This window comes from Ascaphus truei, chromosome 2 (genome assembly GCF_040206685.1).
Source record: "Ascaphus truei isolate aAscTru1 chromosome 2, aAscTru1.hap1, whole genome shotgun sequence".
Classification (NCBI taxonomy): Eukaryota; Metazoa; Chordata; class Amphibia; order Anura; family Ascaphidae; genus Ascaphus; species Ascaphus truei.
The window spans coordinates 334649157-334664227 of record NC_134484.1 but is presented as its reverse complement, the minus strand read 5'-3'; the positions used below and the strand labels follow the sequence as shown (position 1 = coordinate 334664227).

Here is a 15071-nt window from a genome sequence, read left to right as displayed (position 1 = left end):
TGTGCTTACATTTGCTAAATGTGATTTAGTAAAGAGTTTCATATGATTTTGCAGATTACGTTATTAGCTGTGTGGCCGTCTGTACCATGTGTTTAAATAACAAAAATGAAGTGTGATTTTTGCAGATTTACAGCAATTTATAGTAAAGATGCGTGAAGTTTTCTTACATGTTGAAATAAGTTAGGCTGATTTTACCATCAGGCAAAAAACTGCAGAAACGTCTCAAGTTGTTTCATTGACCATAAGTATGGTAGATTGATCCTTCTCTAAACCAGGGTACACTTAAAAACAATTACAAAGAAACAATGATGGGTGTTATCAGACTTAGCAAGAAAGAGGTTAAATATAGTATTAATACATGATGCTCTTTGTCTCAAGTTACATTGCATTCGTTTTGCATCGCTTGTACTAACCTGGTAATTTAATATGTAGCCCCCTTTCCCCGACACTAAGGGAACTACCGGTACTGCCATTACCTGTTTGGCTACCAGAAGGCATGAGCCTCCGAAACCGGGAGCCTGGAGTGATTGCTTATTTGCCTCTGTGCAGAGCCTCCACCTGAGAGGGATCCCATTGTAGCGGGATAAGCCCCTCACAGGAACATACCAATAGTAACATACACACGGGTATATAATAACGGGTTTTTCGGAACATAGAATATGCAACCTGCACCCCACAGTACACACACAACCCCAATACACCAAGTGAGTGTCCCCAAAGTACATAGGGTGCTTGGCACCAATATCCCTGATGTCCTTTCCCCAATGTCAGGGCCCACCCAAAAGTGTAGGGAGTAGCGCTACCCCTGATGGCTGTTGGTGCACTTTTACCTCCCCAGGCACTCCAGTACCCGGGTACGCAGTATAACTCAAGGGATCCATCTGATCCAGCGACGTCGTCGTTCCGCAAAGGCGTTTGCCTCTGTGTGGAGTGAACTCCCGCTGGAGGATCTCACCTTTAAGAGTCTATATTGGGAGTGGTCTGGTCCCAGACCACAGACCGCGAGTCACCGCGCGGCGTCCTGTCGCTAATGCCTCTCACTCTAATGCTACTGGGGAAATATCCCTATCTGGGGGCCTTTCCCTGTGGCAGCCACAAGCTTAACGTGGTTGGGGCCTATCTGGGACCAAAGGGGCAATCTGGGCCTAGTCTGGGAGCCACTGGCACCCGGACACTACCTTCCCCTTCTGTGTCCTGGCTCCAACTGCCAGTGGATGGTCCAAGCATGCCAAATGTAGCAATGTCCCCTCAGAGATCCGAGGAGCCCTATTGGCTGCTGTGCATCACATGGCAGTGTTTCCTAAAGCTCATGGGAAATGTAGTTCCCCTGCGCAGCACACTCTAGGATGGCCACCGCTACTATCCTCGTTCTGTGCATGCGCACCCTTCTGACATGGCCGTTGTGACCTCGGCATTCTCTGCGCATGTGCTGGATCCAATATGGCGGCGCCCTTACCGGCGATCCGCTTCCGAGCACCGGAGCCCCTGAATGACAGCACAACTCTCCCTAATCCCGGGGGGTCCACTCGCACCGCCAAGCAGCCGCAGCCTCCCCCTTCTCCACTCCCGCATCGGAGGTAAGGGAGGGAAAAAGGGGACCTGGCTACAACTAAATGAATGGGAACAATAAGGATGTTTTACAGCAGCATTCCCCCGCCCCCCCTATTTTTTCTTTTACATAAAGAGATAGTTCCCATAGATTAGGAGCATCTTGATTTTAGCTCTTCTGATAATTCTTACACCTTCTAGAAATGGACACCAGCCTGGAAAACTAAACACTAAGAGGCACAGGCATCAGGTGCCAGTACGGGTTATCGCACCCATTTCGGCATTAACTCCCATTCCAGTCAATGGGAGTTAAAGCCGGAAGGGAGCGATGAGCTATAACTGGCACTTGATGTATGTTCCCTTAAGCGCCTTATACTATACTGTCCAAAGCGGCCATTGAGCCTGTTTTCTGAAAAAAAATTGTATTGACTTCAATGTGGATTTTCGGCCAACAGCTTCTTTGGACCATATAGAATAAGGCCCTTAAATGGTTCTGTAAGGGAGGATGTAAATACAAAATAAGAGCAGCAGTGGTGACTGATGCTTTTATGGTGCACTTGCTTAGTATTAACATTTATATCTAAAGTCAGTCTTAAGTGAATGGGATCAATAAAGTGATTGAATTGTTGCTTTAGGTTGTTGCTGCCCCCTGTCTGAAATAGACTAAATAGATGCAGAGCAGAAACCTTTAGTAACTTTAGCAATAGCAGATCTCTTGGCATCATGTTCAGAACCCCACTCAGGATTTACCTGAGGCAGAGGTTCTCAACTCCAGTCCTCAAGATCCCCTAACAGGTCAGGTTTTAAGGATATCACAGCTTCGGCACAGGTGGCTTAATCAGTGGCTGAGTCTTCTACTTAAGGACTTTCCGTTCTGCTGTGCTGGAGCCACCACTTTAAAAGGCATGGATGTGTAGGTGGATGTGGATGTGGATGTGGATGTCTAGGTGAACCACCTTGATGTTGGTTGCTAATGAGCTGTACTGAAAACTTATTTGCAATGAGTTATGGTTAAGAAAAAAAACAACACTAACATCCCCAGTCTAATGCACAAACTGGATACAAATGTATAAATATAAGGAACTATCATAAACTTTCCAAAAATCTGCATCAAATCACTAAGCTATTTAGGGAGCCTGGTAGCTATTTATTGTTATCTAGCCTTTTTAGGGATAATTGCGCACCTATTGGCTGCCAGTGGATGTACAGGTTATTTAACTCCATCTGGTTATGACTGTGACAGTAAATACGTTTGCATGTCACTTTCTAGCCTGCTTCTCTTATTGATTACACTTTGCAGTAAGTGCAGAAATGGCTTTGTACTCTTGAGTTAGTACACGTTACTGTATTTACATACAAGTCTAAGTACACAGCAGCTGCAAAACAACGGGAAAGGAAACTTGCACTTACAAAATGTACCAATTGTTTTCTGAAAAAAAGAACACATCATTACATTTAGCAATGTGTTCCTACACATGTTCAGGACTTTGTATGCTGTTTTCCAGACAAGGCATCGTTATTGTATTTTTTTTTACAATTTTGCCCTTTTCTTGAGACTTTATTGTAATTTAAAACATATTTCGATTTTACCGTGGAATTTTCCATTTGCCACATTAATACGGAAGTATCCTATTAATTGTAGTATTCTATATAGGACACGTATGACAAACTGCAACCTACAGTATAGAGCTGGAAAAATGATGGAATGATAGATTACGTGGAAATTGATGAAAATGTATTGATAAGTATAGTTATAAGGACTATGTATGCCATGAATCTGTTGTTTTAACAGCAACATTTTTATCTGTAGATGATGCTATACACTCTGAAATACAACATTTGTTATTTATGGAAATGACATGCAAATAAGCACACAATGTATCACATTTTGCCTGGAATATCCATTCATATGGAGCCCATATAAGCAAATGCATCTCACACAGCTTTTAAGCACAGCATGGGACTAGCAAAGCAAGTCAAACCACTCACAGACATGTTTTAACCTTAATGGGTCTCATCAGTGTGAGGTTGGTTTATACTTGCTTTGCAATATTCTAGGCTGCGTAGGTTTACCATACACATTTTAAGTTATGGTGGGTGAAAAAGGCAACAAAAAACATCCACCGTTAGCATATAGCCAATGGTTGAAAGGCATGGTTGCAGACCTGTCTAAGACATGTGAATGTGCTCACAAGTGAAATTCTTTATTGGCTATATGCTAATGCTTTTTTGTTTCCTTTTTCACCCACCATAACTTAAAATGTATATGGTGTATGTACAGGTATATATATATGGCTGGACAAACTGGGCAAAAACCCACTCGCCCCCACCCAAAAGTCAGTCGCCCCCCCAAAACACTCCGTCAACCCCCTCCCTTCACGATACTTACCTGCGGCAGGGTCTGGCTAGGGAGTCGGATGGCGTGGTTCGGCCTTCTCTGTGTTCTCTCCTGCAAATTAATCTTTTTCCCCTGCAGCTCCAGTTAAAATGGCCATGCAGCGTCAAGTGATGCCGCGTTGCCATGGCAACAGAACGCAGTGATGTCATGACGTGGCTTCACGTGATGTTACGACGTCACAACGTGTCCCGTTGCCATGGCCATTTTTACTGGAGCTGCAGGGGGAAAAGATGAATTTGCAGAAGAAGATGGAGAAGAGCGTAAGACGCCGCCGCAGGTAAGCAGTCCACAATGCACACACCCGTGGCGACCGGGCAAGTGTTTTTAACGACCCCTGTGTGTGTGTGTGTGTGTGTGTGTATATATATATATATATATATATATATAAAAATATAAACAACAAGAAAAGAAACCGCCCGGTCCTAGTGCAACATGAAAGTATATATATATATATATTATTAACACACAGGTGAATACCGCATCACTTCCAAAAAAAATTAAATGCAATGTCAAATAAACCTACCTACAGTAAATCAGAAAAATATAACTGATATAGTTGTAACAGAAATAAAGTATAAGTTGTAGGCGGTGCTAGAGGAAAAGTATAGATATATAAACACAGAAGAAAAAGAAACCTCTAAAGTAGCACTCAGACAATAATTTGCAAAAATATAAAGGGTACTTTAATTAAATCCAAAAGATAACAGAAATACAAACAACTGTGAGGAAGCCTTTGTGGGCGAAACGCGTTAGTGGGCTAATTTTAATTTTTGCTGTTGCTGACCCTGCCTGCCTTCAGTCTTATTTGGGACTATCAACACTGTCCAATATCTTGGACTTTATTTGTGGACTGTGCTGTGCTGATTGATGATTGCAGTGTTTCATTTTCAAGGAGCTGAGTATTTCTGTTTATTCATCTCTCTCTTTGTTTTTCCCATCTGTTTATATTTGTGTATTTGAGTCACTAAATGAGCTATTTTTCATATATTCCCTGTTATAGCATTATACAATTGTATTAGGTTTACCCCTGTGTATCTGACACTCTCACTGCTATCAGTACAGCACATGTATATATTTTTTTCTGTGTATATTCTCTCAGTTTTGCATTTTTTTTATTTATGATGTCTATTAGTCATTAACATCTTTTGTGACCGGCCGGTCTGTACTGCTGCACTGCGGGAAACTACTCTTTCCCTCAGTGAGCAAGGTTTCTCTTAGGGCATCGATTTTTTAGTTTTATTTTTTCTGGGTTTATTACACTGTGTTTTTGATAATTTTTTTTGTGTCCACCAATTTATTTTTTAGACAGGCAGTCTCATCAGTCAGTTGTTCGTATTTCTGTTATCTTTTGGATTTAATTAAAGTACCCTTTATATTTTTGCAAATTATTGTCTGAGTGCTACTTTAGAGGTTTCTTTTTCTTCTGTGTTTATATATATATATATATATATATATATATATATATGAGACACAAAGAAAGTCTGCAACAGACCAACAAATTACATGCGCAGGTAAGTGTATTTGAAAAAAAGCAGGCACATGTAAATCCAACGTTTCGGTCCTGTATAGGACCTTCCTCAGGGGCGTGCTGAACAGTCCGGCCTCAACCGCGACAATGCGCATGCTCCCTTGGTAATACGAGCATTGATCACGACAATGCAGCAGGGAGAACTGAGACAGCTGATGGCACCACCAGTTCCTGCAGACAAAAAAGCCCCGAATCACGTGGTTAGAGTGAGCTACGGTGGTGGAGCAGTTCAGATGCCAGGAGCCAGACGCCAGAAAGGAGAGGAAGTTCCCTGAGTTTCTCTCAAGACGGTCCGTGTTGGATAGGAACCACAGGATGCAATTTCGGTTGCCGGAGAGACACTTACACGGTGACACCAGCAGCAGTGAGGTCTTACAGAAACACACAGGGGGACGGAGCAAACGGACGGCGGTCTGGTTATATGCTGGCGCATGGGCTTGCCCATACAATGCTATTTTATTATTGGCAAATTGTGAGTGTGCATTTGTCTTGGTTCATGTTATTAAAACTTTGCAATTGGATATTGGATTTTACACAAGGATCAGGCGTTTTTCCTCTTCTTGTTTTTCGTGTGTGTGTGTGTGTGTGTGTGTGTGTGTGTGTGTGTGTGTGTGTGTGTGTGTGTGTGTGTGTGTGTGTGTGTGTGTGTGTGTGTGTGTGTGTGTGTGTGTGTGTGTGTGTGTGTGTGTGTGTAATAATGAAAAGAGAAAAAAGAAAAGTGTCCCACTAAAAAAAACACTCAAGCAAAAATAATAATGAAAAAATGTTTATTCATGGACATGGAGAACACAAAAAAGATACAAAGTTAAAACAATCCCCATAGGATCCCTACAGCAGTAAAACGTACAAAATATCAGAGCAAGACTGTAGTCCTTAATAAATGTGTAATGAGAACAGATTATTGCTACTCAAGGAGAAAAAAGTTGTCAACTCCTGAGATATATCTAAAGACCGGCCAGTCAAAAAAGTATGTCAGCTGTGTGCTGTGAAATATTGACTGCTAGTAATAATAATAATTGCCAATACAGTACCACCTAGGTCACCAAGGAAACAAATGAATTACAAGAGGTCACCACTGATGAAATGAAAAAATCATTATGTATACTTGCAGATCGTCATGGAAATAATTTCCTAGTTGTAAAGTCCCTATGGCATGAAAGGCAAAAGATCTGTAGTATTGTGGCAGAAAAAGTTCACAGCCGATAAGAGGGATCCACAGGGAGTACACACAGACAAGCCCAACGCAGCGTTTCGCACCCTTTGCTTCTTCTAGGGGCTTAAGTTAGTTCAGACGCCAGGAGCCAGACGCCAGAAAGGAGAGGAAGTTCCCTGAGTTGCTCTCAAGACGGTCCGTGTTGGATAGGAACCACAGGCTGCAATTTCGGGTTGCCGGAGAGACACTTACACGGTGACACCAGTAGCAGTGAGGTCTTACAGAAACACACAGTGGGATAGAGCAAACTGACGGCGGTCTGGTTATATGCTGGCGCATGGGCTTGCCCATACAACGCTATTTTATTATTGGCAAATTGTGAGTGTGCATTTGTCTTGGTTCATGTTATTAAAACTTTGCAATTGGATATTGGATTTTACACAAGAATCGGGCGCTTTTCCTCTTCTTGTTTTTCTAATATATATATATATAAATATATACATGTATATATATATAGTGCTTTATTACCTACAACTATAATTTTAAATACTGTACATATATATATATATCATTAAAAAAATAATAATATATATATATCATTATATTTGTAGGGTAATAAAGCATTTGAATTAGAAAGACAAACATTGTAAAAGCAAGGAACACCCATATTGTTGATTACAACTTCTTCTTGGTTGTGTCACGTGACAACTCCCCTGCCTCCCTGCTACGGATCGTCTCTAAATTTCCTTATTAATAACGGCACAATATACAGCTCTGTCAACTCTCATGCTGCCAGGAGACCTTCAAACAACATCCTAAACCCGCCTACACACATCATAGCCCTGTCTCCAGCATTACAAACCCCACCCCGGCAGACACCGGATTGCATGTTGTTTCTTTTTTTAATTTTTAAACTGACTTGTCCCCTGTTAAGTTAGCAAGTCTCTGTGACTCTTACAGGGCATTTAATATCCCTCATCGATCCTCTCAATGTTGGCCATTCAGCTGAATCTGAGTTGTCATCTTGTTCTTCAGTGATTTGGATCTTCTCTAAATAGCTTATTAATAAAACTGTTCGATATAAGAGATCTTCTTTAAAATACATCAGCCAACAGCTTTCGAAAGTCTTAACTTGGGCCCCAGGTTGTTGAGGTTGGGTGCTGAAGACTTGAGTCTGGGGGATCGGGCCCTGTGGCTTTCCAGTCCCAGCAGATGCTGGTCACCCAGTCGGGCCCGGGAGAATTGTCTTAGCTCTCCCCCGATTAGTGGCCCTGAGTTATACTATTTTATACAATGTACTTATCTCCACGATCTCCTTTGTCAAGGCTGGTGTCTAACATTCTCCAAAGTAAATACATCTGAATATAAAACCAAAAAAGGTTATGCCATTGTGTTATAAAAAAATAGTGCAGAGAGACAGTACCTGCTATTCATTAAATTTTAAAGAATGGAGACCAATACAATTATATTACTAGAGTTAAAGAAATATCATTCTGTACACAGATATTGAACTATATACCACCTTCTCCTGCAGCGCTGCCCTCCTCCTTCAGCATTGCAGCATCAAATGACGCTGTGATGTCACATGGTGTCATGTTGTCAAGATAACGCAACGCCATGTTGCCATGGCAATGCAACGCCATGTAACGTCACATTACCAGGGCAATGCAACGCAATGCCATGTGATGTTGCAGTGTCATTTGATGCCACAATGCTGAAGAAGGAGAAGGGCGGTGCTGCATGAGGCGGCGGCTCGAGTGGCACCAAGGTACGTGCCTATTGGCAGCAGATTTTTAAATACGCCACTGAATACTCATGTATTAGAGAAATACAAGAGAATAATATATTTTATTTCTTGGACTCCAGAATTAGAAATAAAAAATTACTTCAAAGCATAACTGGAGTTCTACCAAGGAGACTATGTGGCATAGCAATTTACAAAGGTACCATTGATGATGCTGGTCAGGATCTACAAGATTATTACCTCATTGACTCTTTTGAGAGTTACTCTAATAACATAAGGCTTGTAACAGAGACTTATCACTGTTTGAGGGAAACTGCCTCTAAATCCAGCAGTGTGCTGGTTAATTGCACACAGGCAATCAACCAGACTCCACCTGGGTGGTTAGGACTTTTAGAAAAGCAGGAGAGAGTTTCCTTAGCTCAAATTTGGGCAGACATAAGGAGAAAGAGGGCTGCAGAGATTTCCTTAGCCCACAACTGGGCTGACCTGAGGAAAATATGATGTCTTGATGCACACAAAAGGACTGTATTGTATGTTGACAGCAAGACAAGGGGACAAGACCTCTATACCTGGACACAGAGAGTGCCATAGCACACAAGGATTGTGACCCAGAAGAACAGAGAGGCCTTCCCCTACAGCTAGAACAGAAACAGATCAGAGACTTTCTTGTTGTACTGTTGTGTGTGTATATATATCAATGTGTGTGTGTGTGTGTGTGTGTGTGTGTGTGTGTGTGTGTGTGTGTGTGTGTGTCTGTGTGTTTAGGGTGGTAACAAGCTTAGCTACCCACCCAGTAAGAAAGGGCTGGAGTAAAGGTTTAGTTATTCTCCAAAGTGGAGTAGGCCTTTATTTTGTTTGTTTTTGTATGTTTTGTCTTGTTAAAGGAACAGGCGCAATAAAGCCAAAATATAATTTCACCCTAATCGTGTTTCCATTAAATGTACCTCTGCACACATCTCTTATAAGGCTGCAACTGTTTACAACATTTAGTTATAGAACATCTAGTTGCAGCCATAATATGGGATATTAGTTTTAGAGTACTTTTTGAAACTCTTGGAATAGATTTATTTAATAGAACTATGTTAGGATCACAAGGAATCTCAGTAATTATTTGCAAATTATTTCTCAATTCAATGTGAAGATTGGCACTGATGCTCTACCATCTGACAGTGGTAACTGTGCATTACATCTTCTGCTCTTTATTGGAATAAGCCAGATGATGGAATGGATGGCCAGATGTACCACGGCGGCCATCATTTTCCAATCCAGGCTATATACACTTTTGGTAGTGTGTCACATTTTCCAAATTAAATAAAGCCATATAGAAAAACAAAAAAGGTTTTGTAATTGTGTAAAAAAAAATGGTGCTAGGAGTCAGTACCTACTATTCCTTGCATCTTAAAGAATGGAGACTAAAAATTATATTACTAGAATTAAAGGAATATAGGGGTAGATCCTCAGAATTTGGTAACTTAGTGCAAATAACGTAACATTCCCGAAATAGGTAACAGACCTTTATTTCATTCTACCCCATAATTTGGTACATGGATATTGAACTGCACACACCACCACATACACTGAGATTTACACACACACTAAGAACATTTTGCGGACTTTACGTTACATTTTTGGATATGGAGAGTTCCTTGAGATTACTTACAATTTTCCATAGGGCAACGTTGGCATCTAAATTTAATTAGCTGCATTGATGCCTCGGTAATGTATTCCCCACCCTCACCCCCCTCCAAATTTTGTGATATATGAAAACATGTTTATTTTGCCACAAAAGAAAATAAAGGCAAATACATAAACATAAGTATAACTTCCTTCAACTCATCAATCAGTTGTGTCACCCAATGCATTTTTCCTACAGCACGTTTTCATCATTATATTTGCAATTTTGTACACTAGCACCAATCAGACCAAAGTAGAAAAATATATTTTACTGCTCACAAATAAACACTTAGGCCCGGATGCACAAAGCTCCGTTATCTCAGGACTCATAACGTCATGTTTATCAAAATCAGTAACAGACGTTATTTTCCCTGAGGTTAATACCAATCCACAAAGGTGATTATATGCAAAAAAAAAAAACAATGCCGTTATATATCTTATTAGGAGAGAGAGAGAGAGAGAGAGAGAGAGAGAGAGAGAGAGAGAGAGAGAGAGAGAGAGAGAGAGAGAGAGAGAGAGAGAGAGAGAGAGAGAGAGAGAGGGGGAGAGGGAGAGGGAGAGGGAGAGGGAGAGGGAGAGGGAGAGAGAGATTGTGTGTTTGTGTGTGAGAGAGAGAGACAGAGACAGAGATGAGACAGAGAGACAGACAAGAGTTCTATTTAGTGGAGTCGCAGGTGGAAAGAAACCTGTGCTCAAATAGGAGCCCACCTGAAACGTATACTAATGGAATATGCTACATATATTTTAATGACTACTTTTAGCATATTTCCCAGGTATCTCAGGTGTGCTCTTTATGACCACAGGTGTCTCTTCATGTTGTTTCAATGTTGGTTTGAGGGGATATATACAGCAGTCTCTCAGGTATGACCTAACAAATGCATCATGAAATCTCTGCGCTAACTGTAACGGAGCTCTGTGAAAAGGCGTTGTTAGAGGAAACACTTTTTTTTGCTTATGATTAGCATTAACGTCAATTATAGTAACGTAAAGGCTCATTACGGCTGAAAACAGAACTGTGTTAGTGAGCTTGGAAGATCCCCAATTGCACTTAAAAGGGTGGTAATTTAAATGAATGCATCGTTGTACAGCATTCTGGGTCTGCTTTCCCCACTGTATTGTTACAGTGTTTAGCTACTTTCATATCCCCCCCTGCATTCCTTTCCTTTGTGGCAGAATGTTGGTGAGTAACAGAGCACCTCTACTTTATTGCATTCCAGGTATGTCTTGCAAAGTAAGGTTGGCCCCTTAAATAGCATGGCATGCACCATATTTCAACAGCGATTGAGTTACAAGCAGAAGATGATATATTAATATTTGGCAGCTTCACCTAGATATCTATGTGCCGTATGATTTATTGTAAAAATGCTTTTGTATACCGGAGTACTATGGAAAGAGACCTCGCTCAAACCCCTAGATGGAGTATAGACGGAGTGTATACCGTCACTTATACTGTAGTCAAAAGAAATCCATGAATGTGATTGAAGGAAGTGAAGTGTCAGACTTTGAGGTTAATGCACTGGCTTCTTAAAAGTTATTTTCTTTAATTAATGAAGTATATTTGATCTAACCTCACCTTAAAGCAGCAGTCCAAGCTGCCGTTTTTATTTTATTCCTCCCCCCCCTTTAATATGTGCAGCAGTACAATCCACACAATAATAAGTAATTACCTAAGTTACCGAACGATCCGTTCTCCTGTGATCTATCAGCAAATATTTTGCTCAGCGGTTCACTAAATGGTTGTCAGTGAAACAGAAGAAGATAAAAGATGCAAAGTTCTGTGGAGAAGATCATGTGACCAGGCAGTCACTAGATACAATTGGTGCACTGCTAGAGAGAGGGCAGAGCTCATAAAGGTGTGTGTCAGAGCCTCCAGAAGAGGAAGGGGAAGTGTCTTTGAAAATGGTTGCTATAGAAACAAAAATGCTTGTGGCATTATAATACATTAAAAATGTAATTCAGAGTTGTTTAAAAAAATGCTACAAGTATTTTCTCATAGTACAGAACTGATTTGTTAAAAAGAAACCATGTTGGATATTCCTTGGTCTGCATCTCAAAAAGGAACACACTGCCAGTATAATTCAACTTTGTATGTTCATATTCTCTGAGCCACCTAAAAGCAGCAAAACATGTGAAATAGTTTTTTTTTTTTCAAATAAATCAGTTCTGTAGTATTAGATAATACTTACTGCATTTTTGTATTATTGAACTCTTAATTTTTGATGAGTTTTAGAGGATTCTTTGATTTGTGTAGCAGGTTTTAGCCCGCCTCCCAAGCAGTGCAAGATATTTGCAACACTTTCCTGTTTGTGATAATTTGTTGCCAATAGTTCCAGCAGTTTGAGCTTTAAACTGTAACAATAGATACTGTTACCTTAGTAATATCAGGATACATTTTTGCTAATAAGTTACACTGACTGAAGCAGCCATTATATTAGTCACACCATCAGGATCCTTGCAGCTTTATAACAGGAGCACCAAATGATTGTCAGCTTACAGTAGGTAAGAAAGTAGAATTATACATTGTCACATTCTTTACATATACAAATAAGAAAGAAAATAAAAAAGGGGAGGGGTGTAGTATTGCTGCTTGAAGATCTTTTTTTCTTAGTGGAAATAAAACTTAAAGTGCCCATAATCTACAAGGTGTTGCCCTGCCCAAATGTTGATTTTTCCCATTGCCTGCATATTGCCTGCATTTGGTGCTACTGTATCTAACCATCAGTAGTAACTAGCAGCCTTCTCTATGAGTGTCTAGAGGGAAAATTATTATTATTATTATTTTTATAACGATCTCAAAAATTGTTCTGTTGGATGTTTTTAGTCATACTCATTATTACTTTATACTGAAGCAAGATACTTTTGAGTCGGTTAAAATTTTTGCCCAAGCAGGGAATGGGTCTTTAAGATGCAAACCTGCATCTGAGACTAAGTTACATACTGTACATGTATCTCTCTGAGCCTTCCGGTAGATGTCTAAATTAGATTGTCAGCTCTTTGAGGCAGGAGTCCATGTCCCTAAAATATTCTTCTATGTACAGTCAGTGGTGGCACTATATAGAAATAAATCAACATCACATTAAACAGCAGATAGTTCAACATAGACATGTGGGAGCTTCTGTTCCTAATCCAGATTGCCCTTGAATAGCACAATGGTTAGACACTGGAGATCAGTACGATTTACTCATTCATATTTATCACAATTTAGCAGTGAATGAAACCCTGCGAGTACAAAGTGAAATGTGTTGCTAGTCTCTCTGCCAAGTTCCCAGTGAGCTTCTGCCCACATGACAAAAATAGAAGACTGTTACAGTACAAGTAGAACTGCACTTGGCAGTCTACAAAGAGGCACACAGCAACATAGTAATTTAGGATAAAAAAATAAGTGATATATTCTTTGAGCAAATCATTTTGTTTTTATATTACAAGCTGAAAGTACCCGGCGCTGCTCAGGAATTCTTAGAATCCAACCTCATCCCTTCCATCCTCCTCTGACTGTCATACTCTCATACTCTCTTCTCGTTCTCCCCCTCTTCTCTCGCCTCCCCCTCATCTTTCTCCTTCCCCTTATCTCTTTCCCTCCCATCATTTTCATCATCACTTTCGTTTAATACCTTATGATGTCCCCAATTCTTTCTGCCTCTCTCCTCCAGTGTTCTCACTTTCTCCAGACTTGTCAACAGACTTCCTCTCTTTCTTTCTTTGTCTGCTTTCTGTATAAACTGTATAGCTATCTGACTCCTTATCTGCCACCAGGCTATGGGCATTATGATGTCACCAGTATGATGTTACCTGCTAGATATATAGCCTACCAGGTACAACACCCAGTGGCGGACTTGCTTGAGAAATTGTTATAACTCATAGAATTAAAAATAAATGTATGCAAACATAGCCAAAAACCTACTCCTTGATCTCAGGAGCCTTCATGCAAAATGTGGTTACAATATCCTAAGAGGTGACCAAATGCATAGCAAACATACAGACGGCTTTCCATAATATATGGTAGATACTGGTTCATATATTTATAGTGAAAGATAAATTCTTCACATTTTATTCTGGCACTAAAGAGAAGGTCAGTTAGAGCAGATGGACCCATCACCAAGACATCTCTTTTTCAGTTTATGCATGTGGACTACATTCTGGCCAAAGAAATGTGCGTCAACTCTGACAGCCAATCAGTGAATGTGATAGCGCTTGTTATAGTTATGTACTCCTCATTCAGAATCATTGCTTCGTTGGCATGATAGTGAAGTGCCTGTATTTATTTCCTGCTAGGTAATCACTGATGCATATCTGTTGATTTGGTGGTTTCCTATGTCAAGTTTAGTCCTACTCTGGACGACCCCTTTTCTGGTACAAAGAATAAAAAAAATAGAAATGAGCAGCGGGGACTGTTGTTTTAATATTATATTCTACTGATGAAGAGAAAGACGAACAAAGAAACCCCAGTGCAACATTTGCCAATTACTTTTCACAAGGGGTTAGGCTGGATTAAATAGTCTGTCATCCTGTGGTTTGTTATAAAGCACATCTGCAGGGCAGTGCTGGAACGCACACTGCTAATTCCCTTTTAGTGCCAGATTTAGTGACATTTGGGAGGACTTCATTTTATTAACTTTTCAAACAGCATATTTAAAAAATATTGCGCTTATTTTGTAATGTGCATTTTTGCTGTAAAACGTCTACATTGTATCATTCTTCTCTTAGAGAAGTTACAAACGGTCATCTCAAATGTTTGTCAAGTATCAACGTGTGTAAAGTATCAAAGGACGCTACCAGATCTATGCATCCAAACAAAGAAAAAAGTATGCTTTGGTGCACAGCATTTTTTCCAGCTTGCTGCAGAAGTGTCTTCCATTTGGCAGAGTACTGTCCAAAAAAGAATAAACAAAGAACCTTGGAGTTATACATCGAACTCTACCAGCTACAAAACTGATGCAAAAAATCAGGACTATATTTGTCAAAGACAAACTATGGTTAAAAGCATTTTTTGATATTAGTATTATTGATTATTTGTTATTATTTTTTG

The 15071-nt window shown here is 40.2% G+C and overlaps 1 protein-coding gene across 1 annotated transcript in view; it reads left to right on the top strand.

Moving 5' to 3' along the window:
* The window catches only part of BMPER (BMP binding endothelial regulator), a 383811-nt gene that overhangs the window by 5641 nt on the left and 363099 nt on the right, over window positions 1-15071 (top strand). The gene's annotated exons all lie outside the window — the stretch shown is intronic.